Source organism: Lissotriton vulgaris, chromosome 6 (assembly GCF_964263255.1).
Source record: "Lissotriton vulgaris chromosome 6, aLisVul1.2, whole genome shotgun sequence".
Classification (NCBI taxonomy): Eukaryota; Metazoa; Chordata; class Amphibia; order Caudata; family Salamandridae; genus Lissotriton; species Lissotriton vulgaris.
Window position 1 is genome coordinate 602,043,405 of NC_141694.1, and position 27,606 is coordinate 602,071,010.

General features: G+C 43.9%; 1 protein-coding gene across 1 annotated transcript in view; it reads left to right on the forward strand.

Annotated features, from left to right (window-relative positions):
• Positions 1 to 27,606, forward strand: part of USP45 (ubiquitin specific peptidase 45) — a 2,087,971-nt gene that overhangs the window by 1,917,079 nt on the left and 143,286 nt on the right. The window lies entirely within an intron of this gene.

A 27,606-nucleotide genomic window follows, 5' to 3' on the forward strand; every position in this document is an offset into this window, starting at 1 on the left:
AAGACGTGATTGATAAAAGTCTCAAGCCAATAGCTGAAAGAAGCTGATTGTTGAAAGTGAAGGAGCCAAAGCCCACTCTTTCTAGATTGGTAGCAGTAGTTCTGTTGCTCTGGCAGAAGGCTGCATTGCATATGACTTGGATGTTAGGGCATAAGTTATGAAACTGAGAGTTTTATGTCAGGGATGCTCTTTTTATGCAGGGGCGTTGTGATGTCACTCATCACCTACAATAAGTTAATACAGGAGACTAGTCCATTTTTTTTCCTGAGAGGCTACAGCTGACATATTGTCCTTTGATGCATGCTTGAGGGGGTTGAACAAAAATGTGAATGACACATCCCCAGACAAAGCATAAAGTGTGGCTTGAAACCCCTATAAGTAGCTATGTCATACACATTTTAGTAAAATTAAAAGGTATTGGCTAACACAGACCTTAATAAAGCCTCTGGCTGACAAACTCTTGTCTTTGAGAAAGAAAGAAAAAAGGCAAACAAAAGAAAAACATAGGTGTATAGAATGATGTAAAGAAAGAAAAAAGAGGAGCAAAGGAAGAAAATAACCAATGAAACAACTAAGTAAACAATGAAGGGAAGGAAAGAACTAAAAGAAGGAAAGAAAGTTAGAAAAGATGAAAGAGTATTGAAAGCAAGAAAGGAAGAAAAAATGAAAGAAAGAAGGAAAGCAAGAAGGAGGAAAGAAAGAGGTAAAGAAAGCAGACAAGATGGAAAGAAAGAAGGAAGTAAAGAAATATGCAAAGAAAAAGAAAGAAGGAAAGAAAGAAAGAAAAAAGGATGGAAAGGAAAGGAAAGAGGGACCAAAAGAAGACAGAAAGCAAGGAGGAAAGAAAGACGAAAAGAAAGAAAGGAGGTAATATATTTTGAAAAATGTTACAAGTGCTTCAAATTAAACACAATAAAGGCTGATTTTCTTCCTGGGCAAAATTTATTAAAGGCCATTGGTGAAATTAAGTCCATAATAATTGTGAACTGTCAATGTCCTGCATGCATAATTAAAAGAGAATAGTTTAATACAGAACAGTTTCAAATGGGAAATCAGTTATGGTTTGAAATACCAGCAGTCCCAAACACATGGACACTTCAAAATGAACTTCCTACAGCTTTGGCAGGAGACAGGAACTGATAAAGCTGGAATGTGCTCTGTGCAATAAGAGCTGGTAGAAAGCATTTTGCTTTTACCTCAAGCTCTAAACGCGAAGGCAACACTAAAGTAATTAGAAAGTTTTTTTTATTTTAAACACTGCCACTGAAGGAAACTACCTTGCGCGTGGATGTGCTCATTGTGACCGAACGAAATGCAGTCACTCAAAGCTAAGGTGGTGAGTGGCTGATGTAGGCTAACTCATGGCCCCGTGCTGTATGCTGTAGGGGCCGGAAGCAAAATGTGAACGACACAGTCACAGCCAATTGAAAAGAAGAGAGGTGGCTGAATCAATCAATCAATCAAAGACATTTATAGAGCGCACTACCTACCCGTAGGGTCTCAAGGTGCTAAGGGGGGGGGGGGGGGGGGGGTGCCGTTACTGCTCGAACAGCCAGGTCTTGAGCTTCTTCCTGAAGGCGAGGTGGTCTTGGGTCAGGCGCAGATCAGCCGGGAGGGAGTTCCAGGTCTTGGCGGCCAGGTAGGAGAAGGACCTTCCTCCTGTTGTCGCTCTACGGATGCGTGGGACGGCGGCTGAAAGCTTCTCTAAGTAAGTATATTATACAAATAATTTTATTAAATCATAAAGTCTTGGCTAATGCCATATCTGAAAAAGAGGACTTTCACCAGGCGTGCAATCCTCCCTTAAGTACCACCAGCCCAAATAAACATAAAAATCCATAGTTTTAGTAAAAATGTTTAGCATATGAGCCGCAAAATTCTTTTGATTCTTAAGTAACCATCTGTTCTGGAGGACCCACTTCTCAAGTAACTGCATACAGACTCTGTTTCTTATAATCTGAAATGCAATGGCTTATTTCTCGAGGTTTTTATTTCTTTGCAAATTGGTTAATTCATTAACTTCCTCTGGTATCAGATAATGATTCAACAGCCTTTAGATGTGGGAAGGGGTGGGAGCACACTGCTGACCTCCCAGCACAGTTCGCCCCTTAGCATTCTGGTAACTGCAGTTTGCAGTGCACGCTTACTTGGTATTTTGCTGGAGTGTTCCACCAAAGTTGGTGCAGATTAGTGCTGTCATCTCTAGACTCGTGTGTTTCTGGGACTGTGAGGCAGTGTGCTCCCAACCCCCATTCAGCCTTTAGATGTGGTCTGTGCCATCCGGTGACAATGTATATTTGTCGAGATGACCAGATGCCACAATAAGCGCCGGGACACCCCTGTTGGGGGTAGCCGCATGCTTAATAAATGTCAGAATAATAATAATAATAAAGTTGTAGCCTAAACAATTGGCTTATAGGATGTGGGACTGTCCCCCAATTAGGAGCAGTAATGACTGCATAAAGTTTTGTCTGAGAAAGGGAACAAGGCTTTAACAAAAAAGTAGAAGTGATTTTTTTAAACAAGAATAGCCTCATTGAGAATTGTGCAGCCTGGACCAACTTTCTTTTCCTCCATGAGGGCTCACAGCAGTCGTTTGGAGAACCCTGCAGCCTAGATTGGCCGAGACCTTTCATATCCCCTCTTGCATTTTAGGAGACACAAGCATTTCATATTTGCAAACACTTGTTTCCAGCATGTTGTGATTTCTTGGGGGTCTCTTTCAGTGATTCTAGGTTTAAATAGTAGCACTCCAACCCTGCTTGCACAGGACCATTTTCGCAGTTTCCCAGTACTTTGCATTAAAATAAATGGTGGTCAATGATTTCCACTGCTATGAAACGGAAGTCCCCGTTGGAGATCTAATAGCACTATAGAGCTGAGAGAGCTGATTCAGTGAGGGGCGTAACTACCATTAGTGCAGCAGGTGCAGTGGCGCCGGGGCAAACTGAGCCCTGATAATTGCTATATTTTACTATCACACGAGCTGTCAGATGGTCCATTTTCCTTGCCTACACCAGAGCTCATGCAATCCTTGCTACACTACTGAGTTCAATAAGTACCCAGTCGAGCACACTACAGTCTTCGTGTGCATTTAAAATAACTTTAAATTACTCTCGTGGTCCAGGAAAAGCGACACGACTCCAAAGAAACCCAACCCAGAGTTTGGACATCCCTTGTTTTTTGTATTCTAAAAAGAAAACGAAAATATATATGTCCGGGCTACGTGTATTCGTGCACCCGGCTTTTCGCATTTCCATCTGTCGGAACAACGCCATCTTGTGGACATTTTTAAAGCTTGCCAGAGTTACATGCAGCGGTCCCCGTCACATCCATTCCAAACTCCCTGATGTCGTCCTAAAAGGACAAATGTATCATGCCATGAAGTCGGTTCCACCAAGCGACGCGAGAGTAATGTGCAAGTCAGATGTTGCCCACGGGGTAGCGGTAGAGGTTTGGGAGGGAGGGTGACATTACCAGCAACATTTTGTAAAAGTTGAGGTCACACCCTGCTTCTTAAACCCCAAGTTTGCGTAGCTTTTGGATGCCAGAGGGTTCTACAGACTGCTCGGAAGGGATATTATTACATTTCTTAACAATACAGAATAGGCCACCTAAAAGAGGAACACGGTTTTTGCATAGCACCCAAACATGCATGTGTCTGGGAAAAATACGGCGCACGAAAATAGTCACGTATCCAATATACTGTAGGCAAGACACAGGAATAGCATTGTCTATTTGTAGTGTATGGGTGCCACGTAAGACGTTTAAATAACTGCTGTGCCAGGAAATAAAATATCATCGGAAATTATAGCGCAGAAAATATAATACCATCACAACTAAGTGCATTATATACGACTGTGCTGTCACCATATGCAATTTAAATGTGGGCCCAGGCTTTTACTCAGGATGGCAGAGAAGTTGCGGGTTACTGAATAGCATGATATTACTGATTTTACAAGTGTTACATAACCGAACTATCCATAATGTTGCTGCTGTTGATAATGCAGTTTCTACAGTGCCCTTGGTCCAGAATGTAAAGTACACATTACAATACTAGTTCCCAAATTACTCTTTGTGTAAAGCGGTTTATGATGGGTACTTCTATTCCCAGATTCCTCACTTCTTGAATATACCTAGACTGGATCCGGAAGATTTTAATCAGCAGTACTTTTGGGGTGAGTAAGTGGTCCAACAGCTCTGTGTTGACTTTGTTGTGCCCCGAAAGTGATGGTGGAGCCTGCACCACGCCTGCGTTTCAACGTTAGTTCCTTTCTTTCCATGCCTTTTTACATAGATCTTGAGCTCGCATTCAACTTTTTCTTACAAAGCGTCTTTTTTCCAGTGTGCAAGGGAAGTAAATCCTCTTCTGAAACTATAGGGTTTAAGTATTGTAGGAACTGTCAAAAGCAAATGTCGGTGACATAACTCACGAGGTGTCGCTCTGGTGTTTGCGTTCGGCACACAGTTCCCAAGTCCTGTTAGGAGTGTGTCTTTATGAATCCAAAGGTGATCTGGGAACACGAAGCAAAACTGTACATCGGCAAGCACTGAAAGAAGTCTTGGAAGACCTGCTCGAATTCGAGGGCACGGACCCTTTCCTGCTCTCGAAGCCTTCCCACGACAGGTCCTTGTCACAGTCCCAAGTCTTAAGCAGAAGCACAAGAATGCCAATTGGGTTCCACCCCATTCCTGCCGCTCTCAGTCTAAGAAATGGTGAAGACACCATGATGCCTCGTGAGCTTGCTCCTGCTTCCCTCTCCGGAGTTGATTCCACAACTGATCCCGATGCACCATGAGTTCCCGGGTCCTTTGTCGACATCACTATACTTTGAGGTCTTTAGCGAGGGTATGTTGCACAGTTTTTACTTTCTCTGGGTTCGCTTCGGTTCCAAGGACATGCAGATACCTCAAGTCTGGTTACAGCTTGCTCAGCCACAGGTAATTACTCGCGCTGCATCCCAGTCCATCATTATTTTGAAACCAGTGCCACCTCAGTTTGGATCCAGCTATGTGCAAATAGTCTTGACTCTGCTCCAATAGGAACAATCCAGCCCAAAGTATTTCAAACATTCCATCCATCACTTTTTTTCGTATACTTTAGTATGTCATCCTACGTGGAAAGAAAGGCAGCAAGGGCTAATTAAAGCTGCACTGGCCCTTTAATCACTAGATGCAACTTAAACAAATCTTTGACACAGTGCGTGCCCACCTCTGAGGTCTGCTGCCACAAGACCTAATAAATAAGCATAATTAAAACAAAGTACCGAGAGGCACAAAGAAAGTGGCATATAATATGCCAGGAATGATAAATCTTCAGTCTTCGATGTAGAAACTTCTTTATATTTTTCAAAAGGATGAGGAATATACACAACCAACGTGTTTCATCCGAAAGGGCTTCCTCAGGGCTGTCAATATGACAAACAAAGAACAGGGGGAGAAGGAGGATAAACTAAACTAGGTCGGCCTCCAGTCAATAACAGAAAATCAGGAACCCACTGTGATGGGTTCAGAGACCTAGTTTGTGTGTATGGTTACTGCTAAATTTTATCAGTGTTTGCCATAATAAGAAAGAAAAATTTCTTTCTAGAGTCCCCTCACTCACCGGGGTTTCCCCACGGTGACATGCTTCATCATTGGGGCCATCCCAGTTCTCTACGAAAAGGGGCGTGCTGCGACTAGCGGACTACGCAGGAGCACTATTTTTGTGACAGACTATGTGTGGTGCAAAGTGTGGTGATAGTGGAGTGGGTGTGTGATTAAAAATACCGTGCTAGTGGGCCTCAACAATTTATTCTGCTCCTAGTTTGGTATGTTAAAAAGGGGTGACACTGTTATCTGGCCTTGAATTAGGGCTAGATCAGTGTTCTGTGGTCGACATGTTTCAAGCTCCCCAAGCTTTTCATCAGGACCATACAGGGTCCAGCCCTGTATATTCCACTCCTATATTTAAATAAATAGATCTGTTTCAATATAATTCCTTTGCGCTGTTAATTATTAAACATGCGTGTTCTATACATACGATTTATGTCTTATTTTCGTATCTGTAAAAGAGAATGACATTTGATTAGTGGCAAAACATCCCCCCTCAAGAGCTAGGGGATCACACATGTAGCTCACATTGTCTAAGGCGTGAGTGTACCTTGTGTACCATATTGGTGCGTGCAGGCTTCCAAATCCAGTGCAAAGATATAGCTGATGTGAAAAAGGTGGTTTGTGAATTCACACACATACATAACACTGAACTTGATGTGACTATAGACATGACACACAAACATTTATATACATATAACGTATTGTCATGGCAAGAGGGCATATTTACATGTATAGGTGCTAATTAGCACTTCATGGTCTCAGGCGAGGGCAGGATCACCTCGTGGAAACATTGCTGTAAGGTTTTTTAAGCGAAAATTAAATTCGCGTTTTTTTCAAAGGATTCGCGTTTTCTCAAAAAAAATGTGCGTTTACCAATGAGGAGTCTAAACCCCCCATGCAATGTACCAGAATTATCTCCTGATGCTTAGTTTCAATGTACTTACTTCCTATCGGAAAAACCGCTTTGTATTACCTATACGATCCTCACCCGACCGCATATTAACGCTGAACGGGTGAGCCGGTGTATTTGCAGTCCCCGCGTTTCCGGGTTCTGAGCGCTTCCGGGTTCTGAACGTTTAGAGCTAGACCGTCCTGTGTGCGGCGGCCATATTGAGTGGATGTTTAAGCGCTGGGCGCGAGTATGATCAAAAAATGCCTCGCAGAGGTCTCTTTTACGGAGATTTTTCAGAAATACAGTTTTTACATAAGTGTCCAAATAATTTACTTCTTTTTGGTGATATTTAGAGCACTTCTTAAAAAAACGAAGAAACATGGGTTATTGTAAATGCTTGGTCTATGAAATAGTCAAATTGATACAATTCGGGTTATTGGTGCATCCGGTTTTTTATTATTATAGTTTGATGATATCATTTGTCATTATGTGGACTTATGATTATCTGATGATGTCATAAACCCACCATGTTGAGGTTTGAGAAGGATCAAAGAAAGTTGCAAAGGGGTCAGAGACAGTTGTAAAAAGATATCCATGCTTTTTGGACGGTAAGCTAGTGTTTTGTATGGACCTCATTATTTTCTGAATACACCCCAAGGAATTTCATCGTTCAGCCCAAGGGTGTCTGTGTGTAATCTAAACACCCATCTTTGTTCACGTTCATGGAGAATTTGATCCAGGTTGTCTTTGTTTTTTACTGCCTCCAACACCACCCAAGTTAAATCGTTGGGTGTGTGATTCTGCTCGATGAAGTGGTTCGTCTTCCGGGTAGTGGATCTTTTACACCGGATATTGCTTCTATGTTCCACTATGCGGGTGCTGACCTTTCTGGTGGTCATGCCTACATAGTGTAGATTGCAGGTGCATGTTATTAGGTATACCACTCCGCTGGTGTCGCAATTGGAAAAACCTCTTAGTTCCCATTTCGTGTTATTGTTGAAAATTACAGTTTTTGTTGCTGATGTTAAATGACAAACGCTGCAATTGTTGCAGGGAAAATGTCCACTTGGTAGTGGTTGAGTTCTTACTGTAGGGTTTGTGAGTATAGGGCGAGTGTGGACCAGAAAATCTTTCAGGTTCTTCCCTCGACGGTGGCTGAACATAGGGGTGGGTATTGTCAGTCCACAACTGTTGACCACAGGCCAATGTTTTTTGACTATCTTGGCCACTGTGTCTGATACTTGGTTAAATGTCGTGATACAGATTGGTCTGGTGGTGTCTGATTTAGATTTTTCTTTCGGTTCCAACAGGGCCTCTCTGTTGTTATTCCCAGCCCGTTTTTTTGCTTCCTTTTTAAGTTTCTTTGGATATTTCCTGTTTTTTAGTTTGTTGCTCAGGTCTTCCGCTTGGATCATGTAATCCTCTTTGTGACTGCAATTCCTTCGTAGTCGCAGGAATTGACCAAAGGGGAGGTTCTGTCTGAGGTGGCGAGGATGAAAACTGTCGTATGTTAAAAGACAGTTGCGGGATGTCTCCTTGAAGTGGGTTGTTGTGATAAGTTTTCCTGAGTCAGCATATATGTTCAGATCCATGAACACTAGCTTGGTCCTGCTCATAGAGCACGTAAAGTTAAGGAAGGGATCTTGCGTATTTAGCCATGTCAAAAAGGTATTAGCTTCTTCTTCTGTACCTTGCCAGATTAAGAAAACGTCATCTATGTAACGTTTCCATTCCAGTATGTGATGTCTGTAAGTGTTTCTCTCATTCAGAATTTTGGTTTTCTCCAATTGATGAACATACAGGCCCGCTATGCTCGGCGCAAATGTGCTGCCCATGCTGGTCCCGTGTTGTTGTTTGTATAGTGTGGTCACGAAGCGAAAGAAATTTTCAGATAGTGCTAGTTGGCAACATTCCATTACTACATGTCGTGGGGTATGGTATTTCCACTCATTTTCAAACAATACCTCTTCCAATATTTGTACGGTCTCTGTGTGTGGCAGACTCGTATAAAGACTCTCCACATCCAGACTGATAAGGATGCTGGATGTGGGGTCAAAGTTAAAATCTTTCAAGAGGCAGAGTACGTCCTTAGTATCCCTTAGGTAGGTATCAATGCTCTGGACCAAAGGTCTTAAAAAAGCATCAGCGAATTGCGACAGGGGTTCTAAAATCGAACCTATCCCCGAGACTATCTGTCTTCCTGGTGGGTTTTCAAGTCTCTTGTGGATTTTGGGGATTGTATTGAAGTATGGTGTTATTGGTTTTTTGTTGGTCAGAAAATCTATTTCTTTTTTACTTAGCCAATCATTGGCCAGGCATTCTTCAGTTAAATAGGCAATTGAAACTCGTAGTCGTTCAGTAGGATCTTCATTGAGTATGATATAGTTTCTTTCATCTCCTAGAAGGCGAAGGCATTCCCTTCTGTAGTCAGTGGTATCCTGTAGGACTATCGACTTTAACTGTACGTGTGTCTAGCTCTTGTACTTCTTTCATCACTGCTTTCTCAAAAGCTAATATTTCAACTGGTAAACTCTGGACTGGTGGGACAAAATTCGACTTTTTTTGTAATCCTGTGTCACTTTGTGATCGTTCCTCTGTTTTTTTGTCTTTAAAGAATACCTGGAGTTTGATTTTTCTCAGGAATTCTTTCAATTCACAGCAAAGTTTGAATTTGTCTGTGGGTGGGGTTGGTACGAAGCCTAGACCTTTGTTCAACACTTGTATCTGTGTATCTGTCAGGGTTGTGGAGGACAAATTGACCACTAGGCCTGGTTGCTGCTCGTAGTTGGCTCCGGTGGTCCTTTGCTCCGTGTGTGGCGTCCTGTCGTTGCCACTGGTTCTGCCCATTGTACGGTCTGGTTGGGTTTGCTTTTGCTCGCTGGTTTTGGCGGCCTCTCCCTAAAAAAGGTTTTCCCTGATTCCCTTGGTTATTTCCCCAGTTCTGGTGGTTGGGTTGATGGTACATGGGTGGGCCATAGAAGAAGGGTGGTGGTGGAGGACCATAATTGTAGGGATCTTGATACATAGGCCACATAGGTGCCGGGTTCCCTCCGTAGTTCCTCATATTTCCTCTTCCCCGTTTAGGTCTTCTGTTGGGGGTAGTATTGTAATTGCTTGTTCCCCCTGAGCTATCAGATCCTGTGTCTGACCCATCACTATCAGTGTTGTAGCCTAGATTTCTGCTGCTGGTTCTGTAATCTGGTAATCTGGTATATGGATACACTTTCTCATGTGAGAATGTCTTTTTCTCCTTGGATAGTTTGATGTATTTAGAATCCTTAAGACTAATCTCAAAATCGGCTTAACAAAACTATGGCCGATTTTGAGATTAGTTTTAAGGATTCTAACTACATCAAACTATCCAAGGACAAAAAGACATTCTCACATTAGAAAGTGTATCCATATGTCAGGGATGATTACAGAACCAGCAGCAGAAATCCAGGCTACAACACTGATAGTGATGGGTCAGACACAGGATCTGATAGCTCAGGGGGAACAAGCAATTACAATACTACCCCCAACAGAAGACCTAAACGGGGAAGAGGAAATATGAGGAACTACAGGGGGAACCCGGCACCTATGTGGCCTATGTATCAAGATCCCTACAATTATGGTCCTCCACCACCACCCTTCTTCTATGGCCCACCCATGTACCATCAACCCAACCACCAGAACTGGGGAAATAACCAAGGGAATCAGGGAAAACCTTTTTTAGGGAGAGGCCGCCAAAACCAGCGAGCAAAAAACAAACTCAACCAGACCGTACAATGGGCAGAACCAGTGGCAACGACAGGACGCCACACACGGAGCAAAGGACCACCGGAGCCAACTACGAGCAGCAACCCGGCCTAGTGGTCAATTTGTCCTCCACAACCCTGACAGATACAAGTGTTGAACAAAGGTCTAGGCTTCGTACCAACCCCAACCACAGACAAATTCAAACTTTGCTGTGAATTGAAAGAATTCCTGAGAAAAATCAAACTCCAGGTATTCTTTAAAGACAAAAAAACAGAGGAACGATCACAAAGTGACACAGGATTACAAAAAAAGTCGAATTTTGTCCCCCCAGTACAGAGTTTACCAGTTGAAATATTAGCTTTTGAGAAAGCAGTGATGAAAGAAGTACAAGAGCTAGACACACGTACAGTTAAAGTCTTCCACAATACCAGCAAGGCAGAATTGACAGCAATACAAGAATTATCTAAAAATGACCAGATTACTATCAAACCAGCCGACAAAGGCGGGGCGATAGTCCTACAGGATACCACTGACTACAGAAGGGAATGCCTTCGCCTTCTAGGAGATGAAAGAAACTATATCATACTCAAAGAAGATCCTACTGAACGACTATGAGTTTCAATTGCCTATTTAACTGAAGAATGCCTGGCCAATGATTAGCTAAGTAAAACAGAAATAGATTTTCTGACCAACAAAAAACCAATAACACCATACTTCTATACAATCCCCAAAATCCACAAGAGACTTGAAAACCCACCAGGAAGACCGATAGTCTCGGGGATAGGTTCGATTTTAGAACCCCTGTCGCAATTCGCTGATGCTTTTTTAAGACCTTTGGTCCAGAGCACTGATACCTACCTAAGGGATACTAAGGACGTACTCTGCCTCTTGAAAGATTTAAACTTTGACCCCACATCCAGCATCCTTATCAGTCTGGATGTGGAGAGTCTTTATACGAGTCTGCCACACACAGAGACCTTACAAATATTGGAAGAGGTATTGTTTGAAAATGAGTGGAAATACCATACCCCACTACATGTAGTAATGGAATGTTGCCAACTAGCACTATCTGAAAATTTCTTTCGCTTCGAGACCACACTATACAAACAACAACACGGGACCAGCATGGGCAGCACATTTGCGCCGAGCATAGCGGGCCTGTATGTTCATCAATTGGAGAAAACCAAAATTCTGAATGAGAGAAACCCTTACAGACATCACATACTGGAATGGAAACGTTACATAGATGACGTTTTCTTAATCTGGCAAGGTACAGAATAAGAAGCTAATACCTTTTTGACATGGCTAAATACGCAAGATCCCTTCCTTAACTTTACGTGCTCTATGAGCAGGACCAAGCTAGTGTTCCTGGATCTGAACATATATGCTGACTCAGGAAAACTTATCACAACAACCCACTTCAAGGAGACATCCCGCAACTGTCTTTTAACATACGACAGTTTTCATCCTCGCCACCTCAGACAGAACCTCCCCTTTGGTCAATTCCTGCGACTACGAAGGAATTGCAGTCACAAAGAGGATTACATGATCCAAGCGGAAGACCTGAGCAACAAACTAAAAAACAGGAAATATCCAAAGAAACTTAAAAAGGAAGCAAAAAAACGGGCTGGGAATAACAACAGAGAGGCCCTGTTGGAACCAAAAGAAAAATCAAAATCAGACAACACCAGACCAATCTGTATCACGACATTTAACCAAGTATCAGACACAGTGGCCAAGATAGTCAAAAAACATTGGCCTGTGGTCAACAGTGGTGGACTGACAATACCCACCCCTATGTTCAGCCACCGTCGAGGGAAGAACCTGAAAGATTTTCTGGTCCACACTCGCCCTATACTCACAAACCCTACAGTAAGAACTCAACCACTACCAAGTGGACATTTTCCCTGCAACAATTGCAGCGTTTGTCATTTAACATCAGCAACAAAAACTGTAATTTTCAACAATAACACGAAATGGGAACTAAGAGGTTTTTCCAATTGCGACACCAGCGGAGTGGTATACCTAATAACATGCACCTGCAATCTACACTATGTAGGCATGACCACCAGAAAGGTCAGCACCCGCATAGTGGAACATAGGAGCAATATCCGGTGTAAAAGATCCACTACCCGGATGACGAACCACTTCATCGAGCAGAATCACACACCCAACGATTTAACTTGGGTGGTGTTGGAGGCAGTAAAAAACAAAGACAACCTGGATCAAATTCTCCATGAACGTGAACAAAGATGGGTGTTTAGATTACACACAGACACCCTTGGGCTGAACGATGAAATTCCTTGGGGTGTATTCAGAAAATAATGAGGTCCATACAAAACACTAGCTTACCGTCCAAAAAGCATGGATATCTTTTTACAACTGTCTCTGACCCCTTTGCAACTTTCTTTGATCCTTCTCAAACCTCAACATGGTGGGTTTATGACATCATCAGATAATCATAAGTCCACATAATGACAAATGATACCATCAAACTATAATAATAAAAAACCGGATGCACCAATAACCCGAATTGTATCAATTTGACTATTTCATAGACCAAGCATTTACAATAACCCATGTTTCTTCGTTTTTTTAAGAAGTGCTCTAAATATCACCAAAAAGAAGTAAATTATTTGGACACTTATGTAAAAACTGTATTTCTGAAAAATCTCAGTAAAAGAGACCTCTGCGAGGCATTTTTTGATCATACTCGCGCCCAGCGCTTAAACATCCACTCAATATGGCCGCCGCACACAGGACGGTCTAGCTCTAAACGTTCAGAACCCGGAAGCGTTCAGAACCCGGAAACGCGGGGACTGCAAATACACCGGCTCACCCGTTCAGCGTTAATATGCGGTCGGGTGAGGATCGAATAGGTAATACAGAGCGGTTTTGCCGATAGGAAGTAAGTATATTGAAACTAAGCATCAGGAGATAATTCTGGTACATTGCATGGGGGGTTTAGACTCCTCATTGGTAAACGCGCATTTTTTTTGAGAAAACGCGAATCCTTTGAAAAAAACGCGAATTTAATTATTGCTTCAAAAACCTTACAGCAATGTTTCCACGAGGTGATCCTGCCCTCGCCTGAGACCATGAAGTGCTAATTAGCACCTATACATGTAAATATGCCCTCTTGCCATGACAATACGTTATATGTATATAAATGTTTGTGTGTCATGTCTATAGTCACATCAAGTTCAGTGTTATGTATGTGTGTGAATTCACAAACCACCTTTTTCACATCAGCTATATCTTTGCACTGGATTTGGAAGACTGCACGCACCAATATGGTGCACAAGGCACACTCACGCCTTAGACAATGTGAGCTACATGTGTGATCCCCTAGCTCTTGAGGGGGGATGTTTTGCCACTAACCAAATGTCATTCTCTTTTACAGATACGAAAATAAGACATAAATCGTATGTATAGAACACGCATGTTTAATAATTAACAGCGCAAAGGAATTATATTGAAACAGATCTATTTATTTAAATATAGGAGTGGAATATACAGGGCTGGACCCTGTATGGTCCTGATGAAAAGCTTGGGGAGCTTGAAACATGTCGACCACAGAACACTGATCTAGCCCTAATTCAAGGCCAGATAACAGTGTCACCCCTTTTTAACATACCAAACTAGGAGCAGAATAAATTGTTGAGGCCCACTAGCACGGTATTTTTAATCACACACCCACTCCACTATCACCACACTTTGCACCACACATAGTCTGTCACAAAAATAGTGCTCCTGCGTAGTCCGCTAGTCGCAGCACGCCCCTTTTCGTAGAGAACTGGGATGGCCCCAATGATGAAGCATGTCACCGTGGGGAAACCCCGGTGAGTGAGGGGACTCTAGAAAGAAATTTTTCTTTCTTATTATGGCAAACACTGATAAAATTTAGCAGTAACCATACACACAAACTAGGTCTCTGAACCCATCACAGTAGGTTCCTGATTTTCTGTCAATATGACAATACATTTAAATTACAAAATGGACACCATATTGGGCAACAGAAATAAACAATCTTTTTTAATATATTTTTGTTAAATAATTTTTATTGATGTAATAATAAGAGTACCAAAGTTGCAATTTGAACATAAGATGAAACAATAGAATAATATAGTGTATAACTTCAAAAACGATTATAATAAAGAACAATCCAATAAGAAGGGAAAGGAGATCATCCTATGGTTAAGAAATGAATAAGAAGAATAAGTAACATATTAAGACAAGTGGACACTAGAAGAAAGAAAAACAAGCATTTACAATGCAACGGTTTCGCTTTTGCCAACGTTAGAGCTATTGGCATTGTAAATGACAACATTTTTATTTATGTGTTGGTTTTGAAAACAAATAAATAAATGGCATTGTCATTTACAATGCCAATAGCTTATTCTCTCGCATATGCGAGACCTATTGCATTTGCACCCACACACACACCCACACACACACAGAGACAGACACACATAGACTCACACACAGAGCCCCCCCACACAGAGCCACACACACACACACAGCCCCCCCCACACACAGAGACCCCACACACACACAGAGCCCCACAAATGGCAACAACAACCTCGCCATGGGGCACACAATTAACCTTGTACAGTTAAAAAAAATAAATGAAAAGACGCGCTTCTGGGCTTTGCGCCCGCCAGGAAATCCATTTCAAATGAGAATCTTGAAGGTGGCATGAAAGATATGTTCACCTCGCTGTAAACTTCCATTGTAAGACCGCACCAGCCCCAGGCATGGCGGCGAGGGTAGGAGGGAGGAAACTTGCCGACCTGACAACAACAAAGGAGCCTGGTGTGACTCAGGCAGGTGATCTCAGGCCCAGAGAACCAGGTGGCGAGGCACGTGCGTGGGAATCTCTGAGCTGGGGCAACGTCCCACCGACCTCCGACACTCAAAACCAAAAGGGTGATGATGGCCCCAGGAGGGGGTGGGCACGCGTTGCCATACCCACCCAGAGACTTATGGGCACGCTCACCGGTCATTAACACACAGACTTTCATGTGCGTGGTAACATCACCGAGTGGTGGCTCAGTGTCTAATGGAAGTGTGTAGGGGTGCGGGGTTCCCATCAGCTATTTCGGATACCTCACCTGGATTATAAAGTAGGTGTCTGAGGTCCCCAATTCCCGATAATCAGACCGCCCCCGCCCAGTGCTCGAAGGACACTGCAAGTGTGATGACCTATCCCATGCTTATCACGACTATCGCGGTATAGTGAAGTTTGAGGGTGAGGGTCGGTGGCTCAGTTCTGAGATGACAGCCACACCTTGATGAATGACAAAAGTCTGCCCCATCACTCCCCATATTTTGGCGGACTCTCCACTTAAAACGCCAAAGGTTGAACAGACCCTGACGTGATGCTGACTGGGCATCCCCAGTCCGGCCAGGACGGACACTTACCTTGGGTTTGTACAGCCACTTTGTGAACCTGTTCATCATGCCCTGCTGTGTCCTGCTCCTGCTGACAGGGCTCTGATCCTGCTGAGCCCGGGCTCTCCCCTTCGGCTGTGCCGTCCCCGAGTTAAATCAGCTGTGAAATATTTCCCTCCTGCCCGTGCCTCGGGTTTCTCCGGGGCTGCCAAGCTGGGACAGCGGGGGAGGGGGTGCCGCTGCGGTATCTCCGGCACTCCAGTGACAGCCACACTCCTGCAGCAGAGCAGTTACAGGCGGCTTACAATACTCTGCAGTGAAAGAGGCGACAGACTTCACAGTCAAGTGCACTCAGCGTAGGCACAAAGAAAGGACTAACGCATAAAATGTATTCATAAAATCCGATATCCACTGGCAAGCGTAAATGTTACGTCACAAACATTATTTACATCTTTTTGTTTAAATGCATATTAGCATTTTTTACGTGATTCAATTTGTTCTGAATTACTGTGCTTAAAGCGTTTGTTACGAGAGAGTACCGTTTGTGCATCCTCGGAGAGTCGAGCGGCTTCCTGTTGCCATGGAGACCAGTAAACATACCAAGCCATTGCTTGTCTGGGGCTGGTAGTTCTTCGATTTCAATGAAGCACTATAATGCTAGGGGCAGTCTTTTGAAGGAAAACTTCAACTCCCAGACGTGAGACTTCAATGCGTCCACAGATGACCAGCGGAGCGCCACTGCCTTCAAAATAATTGACTAAAACATCTACGGAGACACGGACAGCGGGAGGGGGGGCGGGAACATGCGGCATGACGAAAAAAGGGGCGGGACTAAAAGACCCAGAAACGCCCCCGAATTGCGTCGTGACGGGGAAAGAGTGATTGACAACCAATCTCTTCCAATGGCTAGCCTCCATTTATGGAGCTAGCCAATGGAAGAGAGAGGCGGGACAAAGCCCCATACTGTAGGATCATAAGATTTCGCCTGCGCGAGCACTGCTGCGCAGTGCTACGGCCAGGCGAAACCTAAAAAGGGGGGGAAATGAGGTAAAGAACTAAGGTTCGGAAGGATGAGAGGATAAATAAGAAGTGAAAGGAGTCCAAAAGAAATACGATTTGATTTTCTGAGATAGCGTTGATGAGACAGTAGAAATTCTATTTTCATTACAAATAAGGTTTCACCACGTTAATGTACAAACTTTGAAATTATCTTACCAACAAGTTAGAATCACTTTAAATGCAAGGGAAATGAAAAGGTCAAACAGTTTCAAATTTGATGTAACATCAGAAAAATCAGTAGACATAGATCCAAGAAATACAATTTGAATTGATAATGGTATATTACATTAACATATCTTGGACGATATGGACCAAATGGATTTCCAAAATGTAAGCACATTGGGACAGTAAAATATTAAATGTAACAATGTGCCATCCGAGGAGAGACAAGACCAACATAGGAAGAGGATGAGGGAATAATCTTATGAGAAATAAACAATTATAACATACTTAAATCATAATGTTCATCAAATAAGTAAAACACAGTCCAATAGCAAGTCTTTCTTAGTTTGCATAATTCTGAATACAAATGGCCAAACAGGACTTTGACTTAACAGACACATGTCTGAAATTCTGTGAAGAACCAACACCGAAGAGCAAGAAACCGTGCACCAGAGAAGCAATGTGAAAAAGAGAACAAAAGTGCTTTGTAAGAGGGGAAAGGTATGTGCATGACAGAAATACCATGCAGCCCCATGATGCGAAAAAAAGGAAAAAGAAAGGGAAAACGAGAGAAAAACAAAAAAACTAAGATTAGGAACCCAAAATACCAAAACCACCAACATTCATATCATGTCAGTATTGCCACAGGGGAGAGAATAACCTCTCTCTTACCTAAAACCTCAAATCGCACGATAGATCGCAGACTGGTTTACGTTCTACTATCCTCCATTCAAAACTAAAAAAGCCAAAACGGATACCAACTTGAGTCAAACCAAAGAAAAATAGCCTATTAAAACTGGATTGCCCTATATTCGGGCCATCAACGCTTAGCCAAAAGCAATACCTTTTCTCCAAGGATGTGTATCCAAATGTAAGGCAAATTAGTCATCTCATTGGTAAGAAGACCCGTGTTGGATAAACTCAGATAAGCACAATCGTAAACGCTACAACAAAATTTGGAAATAAAACACTTAAGTCACGAATGTATGTCTCATGTGTTATATACTAAAACTTATAAGAAACATTATAAGACGAGCGCAAAAAACACTATAATCAGTGTAGCCCGCAAAGTCAAGCAAAAAAAGTATCCTCCGGGCACATCTGCCCGAGACACGCGCTCCTGTTATTGTGAAAATTATCATTAGCCTGCTTACTAAATCAGAGGCAGACTATTATTCCAAAGGGGAAACTAATAAAAACGGTAGCACACGCTTAGAAAAAGTGTCTCCACAGAGAAAGGGGGCCCACGTGTTCCTTAATCTGCCCCAGAATTATAGCCGCTACCCTAGACAGACAATACACAAACGGCACGCAAAACTCGTCCAGGAGCCTGCAAACTTACCCGTGCTCAAGCTGTTGTTACGGGGTAGAGAAATGCCAAACTTAAGGGTAATCAGTTCATTTCAGAGTCGCTTACTGAAGCCGATAAAGTTCAAAGACATTTAACCTGTCCTCACTTGTACCGTGATTCAATGGGTGTGATTTGCTATACATCACCATGATACTTGCAGCCCAACCTTACTTGCAACGTCATTAGGTGGGCGTAATTTGTTGAGCCTCCATGTGATGACCGTAGCCTATCAGCCTGAAATTCATCATAAGCGTAAGGCAGAGTTAGCCCTGTGTTTACATTCTGAACGTGGTACCCAAAGTAACAATAACTTTATTGATCTAAGGATCCTCAACATCCACCTTCGGTAAAGTTCAAAGACATTTAAACTATCCTTACATACCGCGTCATTTAATGGGCGTGATTTACCATACATCACTGTGATGCTTACAACCCAAACTCACTTACAACGTAATTTTGTGGGCATAATTTGCCATACCTCCACGTAATGACCATAGCCTATCAGCCTATAATTAGTCATAAACGTAAGGCAGAGTTAGCCTTGTGTTAATATTCTGAATGTGGTACCTAAAGCAACAACAACTTTATTGATCTAAAATGTCTCAACATTCCTCTTTAGGATCAAGAAAAAATATTTTTTTCACCACTTTATCAAACTTGGAGTACACACTTAAACCATGACGTTATGTATGTGCAATAAGAATCATGCCGCCAACGCTATTTAGAGCACCATATTCTCTGCAAAATTCACAACACAATTAACAATATATACTAGCGTGTGTGAAATACTTAACATCCCTATAAAAACAGAACTCCCCCCTCACAGTCGAACATTTAAAAACAAGACTGAATTTTCAGTGTTTGTTTTTTAGTACAAATCATGTTATATGGACGTACCCTATGTTCAGCCAGAATTAACTAAATCCAGGTATTTAGTGAGAGGATGCAATGTTGGTAGAGGAAAACAAATACAAAAAAATGTGTTTCAGAAAGCAAATGGTGAAAAGCAGATATGTGAGGATGTATTAAAAATCATTCAAGTGCCGTAAGATAAACACTCCAACATTGGTTCTTATACTAATGTGCATGTATGGACAAACAGTACGCTTCATTGTAATACTCAGACAATACATGTATTCATAGTGATTATACACTCTCAATTAAATTGATATCTGTTTAAAATCATCAAGAATTTCACATTACGTCTAGTGCTGTCTCAGTTAATTTACTGAGACCACTCCTTAAGCTTCAAACAAAAGGAGTGAAATTAGCCACATTTTAAAATTCCATACATGATGAAGATCTTCCAACATTCGCAGTCCATTATCCAAGACTAGCAAGTAATAACTGTTGGAATAATCAAAACAACAATAGGATATAAACGCACATCAAGCACCAGTTATTAAAATCACTATACTTGTTCCAGAGAAACATAAATTCATTAAATATTAACATTTTGGGCAACAACCAAATAGAAATCCGAGAACTAAAATGCAAATGCCATTTGTCTGAGACATGAAAACAGTAAACTCAACATTCTGAAAAACCAGACCTAAGTCTCCATAACTCAATTTAGTACAGGGTACAGTATACTAACACTCTGTGTCCCAACATTATAGATATAGTCACATATCAAAATCCAATTCTCTGTCCCCACCCCTTCTATCTTGAGATACACAGTCAATGGCATGGAACCTAAAGTTGGCTTTTGAAACATAGGAATTACAGATGTGCGATCCCATCACATTTGTCTGGTCATTATTCAGACAAGCACGGTGACGCTTCTGAATACGAACGTGCAGTTGTCTAACTGTGCTGCCAACATAGATTTTTCTAACAATTGCAAATGATAACATATATAACGTGTTGATTGACAATTCATTAAATGTTTGATATAATATACATTTCTGTTCTTATATGAGACCCTAACTGTTTTGTTGAGCCCTAAATGGCAGATAGTACAATTGCCACAAGTGAAAAATCCATTAGGACGTTTGAGCCATGTGCCTGCTCCCTGTGATTTACCAGCAGTATAACTGGGAAACAGAACTTCCCTTACTGTTTTCGATCTTTTATATGTAATTGAGGGTTTATCATGTAACAATGGGCCAACACCTGGCACCCCTTGTAAGATTTTCCAATGTCCATGCAAAATCTTGAATAGATCATGGTTTAAATCAGAATATGCTGTGATAAAGGCCAAACGGTCTTTTGAAATCTTTTTATTTCTGACCTTCAGTGTTTCTCCTCTCTTGACTTGTCGAATGCGTTTGAGTGCCTGACTGAGATCATGACTCTTATACCCCTGTTTTTTCAAACGCTGTAGGGAGCGGATAGCGTTCTCCTCAAAGAGTACATCATCACTGCAATTTCTTCGAACCCTAATTAGTTCACCAAAGGGTATAGCACTTTTGGTGCTCATAGAATGAGCACTATCGAAATCTAAAATGCTGTTAACTGCTGTTTCTATTCTGAAAATGGAGCTATGCAATTTCTGGTCCACAATATACAAATCCAAGTCCAGAAATTTAATCCTAGTCTTGGACATGTTTAACATGAAACTTACATTAAAGGGATTATCATTCAGATATCCAAAATAATCTTCCAGATCCATATCTGTGACTGTCCAGATTAAAATCACATCATCGATGTGCCGTCCCCAAAAATGAAAGTAATTTGTCCATTTCGCTGCATTATGGTACCAAGCATGGATTTTTTTTAACCTTCCCATGAACAAATTAGCATAGGATGGCGTGGATTTTGATCCCATAGCCGTACCCTGTTGTTGGTGGTACCAATCTAGATTGATCAAGAAGAAGTTATTACTCAAAATTAAATCAGTAATCTCCAGAATCATTGCATTGTGCTCAAAAAAGGTTGCCTTTCTGGAAGATAGGAAATGATCCATAGCAATGTGGCCGTATTCTTTTTTGGTACAGGTGTAGAGAGGCTCTAAATTCATAGTCACCAACCATATAGAATCATCCCACTGTAAGACTTCAAACTTATTCAATATGTACTTGGTATCCTTAATATAGGATGGAAGATTGACCACAAGCAATTTGAGGAATGTGTCCACAAATTCGGACAAATGTTCTGTCAAAGAACCATTGCCTGAAATAATGGGACGTCCAGGTGGAAAAAACAGCTTTTTTTGTGGATTTTGGGTAAAAGCTACAAGCATGGGAACCTGGAATGTGAGATCTTAAGTTACTGGTTTTCGGTTTCGGTCAATAACCCTACCTCTTTCCAATTTGTTAAACGGTCATTGATCAGAGACATCGCACCCAGACACGGATTACAATCCAACTTCTTATAACACTTCTTATCACCTAGTTGTCTCAAGGACTCTTGTTCATAATCGGTCCGGTTCATGATCAGAACATTTCCCCCCTTATCAGCCTCTCGGATGACAAAGGAGGAATCATCTTTAAGGTCAATTACTGCTCTCTGTTCTGCCTTGGTAATGTTCACTGTATTAGAAAAACTTTGTTTCCAGAGACTTTATCCTCTAATTTCTGGCAATCATCAGTCACCATTTTCCAAAACACATCAATACTATTCAAATGCAACCCTTGTGGCGTAAATTTACTTTGAAGATGTAAACCGCTTTCTAGAGTATAATCCCCGCTGATCCCTAACTCATGTGCAATCTCCTCCAAGGGCAACTGGGCAGCTGGGGAACTGGGTTCGAGTCTCAACAACAACGCTCAACATCCTGTGATTCTGGGCAAATCACTTAATCTCCCCGTGCCTACAAAAATGATTGTGTCCTCATGTAATGAAACTGGTGCTCATGTAAAGCGCTCTGATACCCGATATTTCGGGTCTAGTACGTGCTATATAAAACTCTAAAAAAAAAAAAAAAAATAAGGAAAGATTTTTCAAATGTGAGATAGATAGATCCGAAGAGTTTGCAGGATTAGTGACACTTGCAGGTCTATGCATATTGTTAAATGAAAATGACATTTCAATTTTGCCTTCAGTGTAAATTTAAACAAATCAGTATGAAGTTCAGAAAAACACCTTTGTTGGTTGCACAGAATCCCAACCTGGTAGGTCGCCCCCTCAGCCGCCACACGGTCCCCCTGTGCTGCTGCTGCCCGCTGTGCCACCTGTGATTGCCCAGTCTGGGCTCAGTTTAATTTCTGTGTCTTTACTGCCTTCTTTGTTTTTATACTGTAGTTTTCTCCTCTTCTTGTCCCCGTCGCCCCTAGTGCCCGTGCCTGACCCCCCTTACCCGCTACCCCTCCCTCGCACTTCCCGCAACTGCCACCCTGCGACCCCGCCCCCCTGGTATCCATTCGCCACCCCGCCCCCACCTGCTCCTCCCTCCCTTAGCCCTTCTTATGGAGGCCGCACCGCTGGTGCGCCAAAGGCAAGCCCGTCTGTGCCCGTCAGCGCCTGGACAGCGCCCAGCACCAGAACCCCTGGCCCCCGCCGAAACCAAGTAACCTGATTGAGATACGACACCACGACCCTCAACGCACTCAACACCGGCTGACCAGCCGCCTGCTACCAAGCCACTCCGAAGCGCACCCACGGACCCTTCTCCTGCCAAACCTGCAAATTCACCTGCGTCTGAACCCACGTCCCACCACCCAGACCAGGCCACAAAAACAACCACCTCAAGGGCATCCTGCTCAACACCCGCTCCGTCCACAAGCACGCCGTCGAACTCTGGCATCTCCTCGACACAACAGCACCAGACATCGCCTTACTCACAGAAACCTGGATGAACGCCTCCTTAGCCCCCGACATCGCCATAGCCATCCCGGACGGCTACAAGATCACCCGAAAGGACCGCGTCAACCAAACCGGAGGAGGAATAGACATCATCTACAGGAACACCATCGACATCACGACCAACTAAGAAGATGCCCTCACCACCGCCGAACACCTACACTTCCAGATCCACACCGACCCCAAGACCACCCTCAGAGGAACCCTCGTCTACAGACCCCGGGGCCCACGCACACAATTCAGTGAAGCCATCGCCGACTTCATCAGCCCACAAGCCCTCGCCTCATCATACTACATCCTCCTAAGGGACCTGAACTTCCACCTGGAGAACAACAATGACAACAACACCACCACCCTGCTCGACAACCTCGGACTCAAGCAATTGGTGAACACCCCCACCCACTACGCCGGCCACACGCTCGACCCCGTCTTCTTTGCCAGCAGCCACGTTGCCTTCAGCCACTCCACCGGACTACACTGGACCGACCACAGCTGCATCCACTTCACCTTTAAGAAGACCACATCCCAACACAGCCCGCAGCAGATCCTCCATAGATGCTGGAGCAAAATCACCGCAGACCAGCTTACCACATCACTGAGCCAGAACCCACCCATCACCACCACGAACACCGACGACGCAGCCCGCAAACTCACACAGTGGATAGTCAACTGCGCCAACGCCCTTGCACCACTGAAGAACCCTCCAGGCAATCCCGGCAACAGGAAAACAACATGGTTCACCGACGACCTCAAAGAATCAAAGAAATCCTGCAGATCCCTGGCGCCGCAAACAGACGACAGAAAACATGACAGCCCTCAAGAACGCCACCCGCAAACACCACCAGTTGATCCGCACCACCAAAAAGACATCTTTCAAAGAACGGCTGGACAACAACACACAACAGCAAGGAACTATTCGGCATCGTAAAATAGCTCTCCAATCCTAACACCAACAGCAACGACATCACACCGTCACAAGACCTCTGCAACTCCCTTGCCACGTTCTTCCACCGCAAGATCGCAGATATACACAACAGCTTCTACACCCAGACTCCGCCCCCAGCCACCGAACCAACGCCCCTAACAACCAACCTCAGCGCTTGGACTCCCATGAGCACCGAAGACACCGCCCACGCTATGAACACCATCCACTCCGGCTCTCCTTCCGACCCATGCCCTCACCACATCTTCAACAAAGCTGAGACCATCATCGCTCCCCAACTACGGAACGTCATAAACAACTCCCTCGCGTCCGCCACCTTCCCAGAGAGCTGGAAGCACGCAGAGATCAACGCCCTACTGAAGAAACCCACAGCGGTTACAAAGACCTCAAAAACGTCTGCCCCATCTTTATTCTTCCATTCCCTGCAAAAATGATCAAGAAGATCGTCAATATACAGCTGACCGTATTCCTCGAAGCCAATGGGTCCCTCGACCCATCCCAGTCTGGATTTCGAGCCAACCACAGCACCGAGACTGCCCTCATCGCAGCCACCGACGACATTAGGACCCTACTCGACAACTGGGAAACCACCGTCCTCATTCTCCCAGACCTCTCAGCCACCTTTGATACAGTCTGCCATCGCACCCTAATAACCCGCCTCCACAACACCGGATCCAAGGCAAAGCACTGGACTGGATCACCTCTTTCCTCTTCCACAGAATCCAGCGAGTCCGCCTCCCTCCCTTCCGCTCCGCGGCCACCGAGGTCATCTGCGGCGTACCCCAAGGCTCATCACTCAGCCCAACCCTCTTCAATATCTACATGAGCCCCCTCGCCACCATCGCACGCAAACACAACCTCAACATCATCTCATACGCCAACGACACCCAGCTGATACTCTCCCTCACCAAAGACCGAGCCACCGCCAAACTCAACCTCCAGGAAGGAATGAAAAACGTCACAGAATGGATGAAACTCAGCCGTCTGAAACTGAACTCAGACAAGACGGAGGTCCCCATCCACCTGGGACGACTCCTGTTGGCCCACAGAACTAGGCACCGCACCGACAACTACTGACCACGCACGCAACCTGGGATTCATCCTGCACTCCTCTCTCACGATGACCAAGCAAGTCAACGCCATCTCATCTTCATGCTTCAACACCCTGCGCATGCTCAGTAAGATCTTCCGCTGGATCCCTACCGGAACTAAAAAGACGGTCACCCAGGCCCTCGTCACCAGCCCACTTGACTACATGAACGCCCTATATGCAGGAACCACGATCAAACTTCAGAAAAGACTCCAATGCATACAGAACACATCCGCACAACTCATTCTCGACATACCCCGCCACAGTCACATATCAGCCTACCTGAGAGACCTGCACTGGCTCCCTGTCAGCAAAAGGATCACGTTCAGGCTCCTCACCCATGCAAACAAAGCGCTCCACGACATAGGCCCCGAATACCTCAACAGCCGCCTCACGTTCTACACTCCAACACGCAAACTCCGTTCCGCCAGCCTCGCCCTCGCCACCGTCCCACGGATCCGCAGAACCACCGCCGGAGGAAGGTCATTCTCTTACCTGGCGGCCAAGACATGAAACTCCCTCCCCGCCCACCTACGTCTGACCCAGGACCACCTCACAGACCAGGCTTTTCGAGCAGTAGCGGCACTTACTCCCCAACCCCCCTCCCCAGCGCCTTGAGACCCTCACGGGTGAGTAGCGCGTTCTACAAGTGTACCGATTGATTGATTGAACCCTTTATTTAACACAGATACTTCAACAGCACTCAAAGGGTGATTAGACAGATTAATCACATTGTTATCACATTTAGAGGGATGGTCAGCAGATAACCCCACATGTTCTTCACTAAGTTGTTACATTTTTTCCTCCGATTCCTGATAAGTATCCCAGAATCATTTCCATTTTTCCTCCATCCCCCCCTTCTTGTCTACCTACAGGCTTCTTTTGTTTGCTGCCTATCCGGTACCTTTATACTTTTTCTAAAAAAGAAGAAGAAGATAGGGGATTTGAAGTGGATTCAGTTCCATTACCAGTAATAATGCCCAAATCTTCAGTGGAAGATGCATTGGAGCTGCTTAGAAGGCCAGGCGCATCACCCACACTCTGTCTATCAGATTCTTTGGACGTGGGTATCTGGATGTTATGAAATGTCTGCGCAAAGTTGTAAATACAACCTACAATAATCCCTATCATCCCTGGCAATCTTATTTAGTTTTCTTATTATGCGTTGATGCGCTTGAAATGTTTTCCTTAAGTATAATTACATTTTTATCTGTTGCCTCCTTCAGATTCAATCATCCTACGTGGGTGGGATAGGACAAGATGTGGTTCCCATCCACACTATGTCACTGGAACCAAGCTATACCTGGCTGATGAGTCGTAACTAGGGAGAACCCAGTGGCGGCTCGCACCGATCAAGGGAGGCTGGTAGGAGGGGAAGGAAAAGAAAAATAAACTTACCTCCTCGGCACGTCTCTCCTCCATTGTCTTTCCGCGTCTCGCCGGAACAGGAAGCACCCAGGCTTCCCTAAGCCAATCACCACGCTGCAATGCAGCGTTATGCCATGGTTTGACTCTCAGGCGGGTACTGGGATCCTGGGCATTTCCTCCACGCAGGCTGCAATATAACCTGGGTGTAGAACGTGCAAAGTGCGCATGACTGTTATGAAGGCCGGCCAAACATTCATGAGCACTTACAGAGTAGTGCCCACTACTCCTCCCCCTCCTATGTGAGCAGAGCATCCCGCCCGACATACAAAGGTGCAGCAGCAGGAAAAACTAAAATGATAATAACCAAGTTTTTATCATTTTATTTTTCCTTAATATACACTGTGAAAAGCTATGGGGCGCCGCTCCTCCGCCTTTGCGGAGGAGCCTCCACTGGCAAAACCTGGCCTCGCTCTTTAGTACACTCTTTGACCTGTTGATATTAAAGAAGGAATGCCCTGCTGCAAGAGGACTACCCTGCTTCTTGGGGCCTCTCCTACTGTCTGAGAAGGAAGACTGGTTCTGCACCCTTCCTTCATCCCAAGCTGTAATGACTCCAAGGGTCAGCTAACTGAGCTGCAGGGACAAGACAAGCTCCAGAGGCATTTCTGCAACTGCCCAGCTGATCTGCTGTCCTGGACTTGCAACTGGACTTGTGTTGTAAATGAGGTAGCGTAGTCCTTGAATATACTTGTAAGAAGTTATTCCAGGTAAGATAAGAAGAAGAGGATAAACCCCACCAGGAGCAGCCTCATGCCGCTCAGCCCTTCATCCAACTGACAGGCTTACACACTCAACATTCTAACAAGCTCTCACACCAAACATTCTAGGCTGAGCAGCAGGAATAAGTACAACACATCTCCCTTCTTTAATAGAAAAACAATAAATAGAAATAAAGTTGCACAGAACAAATCAAATCATGTAACATCAGCAATTAACATCAAAACAGGCAACATCAGAAATTAAGGCAACATCAGCACTTAACATTCACTCACGCAAACCAGCAAATTACATTCACCACCACCTTCTCCCTTTCTCAAACAAAAAGACAAACCTTCCACAAACATTACACCCAAATCGAAATAACCAACACACCACCACGCCAACACACAGCATACAAAACCCAAGAAACCAAACAAACCGACAGGCCAGGTCAGCAAGAGGCAAAAGAGTCCCAACTCACGGCGTGACGAGGAAACATCAACCAATTATAG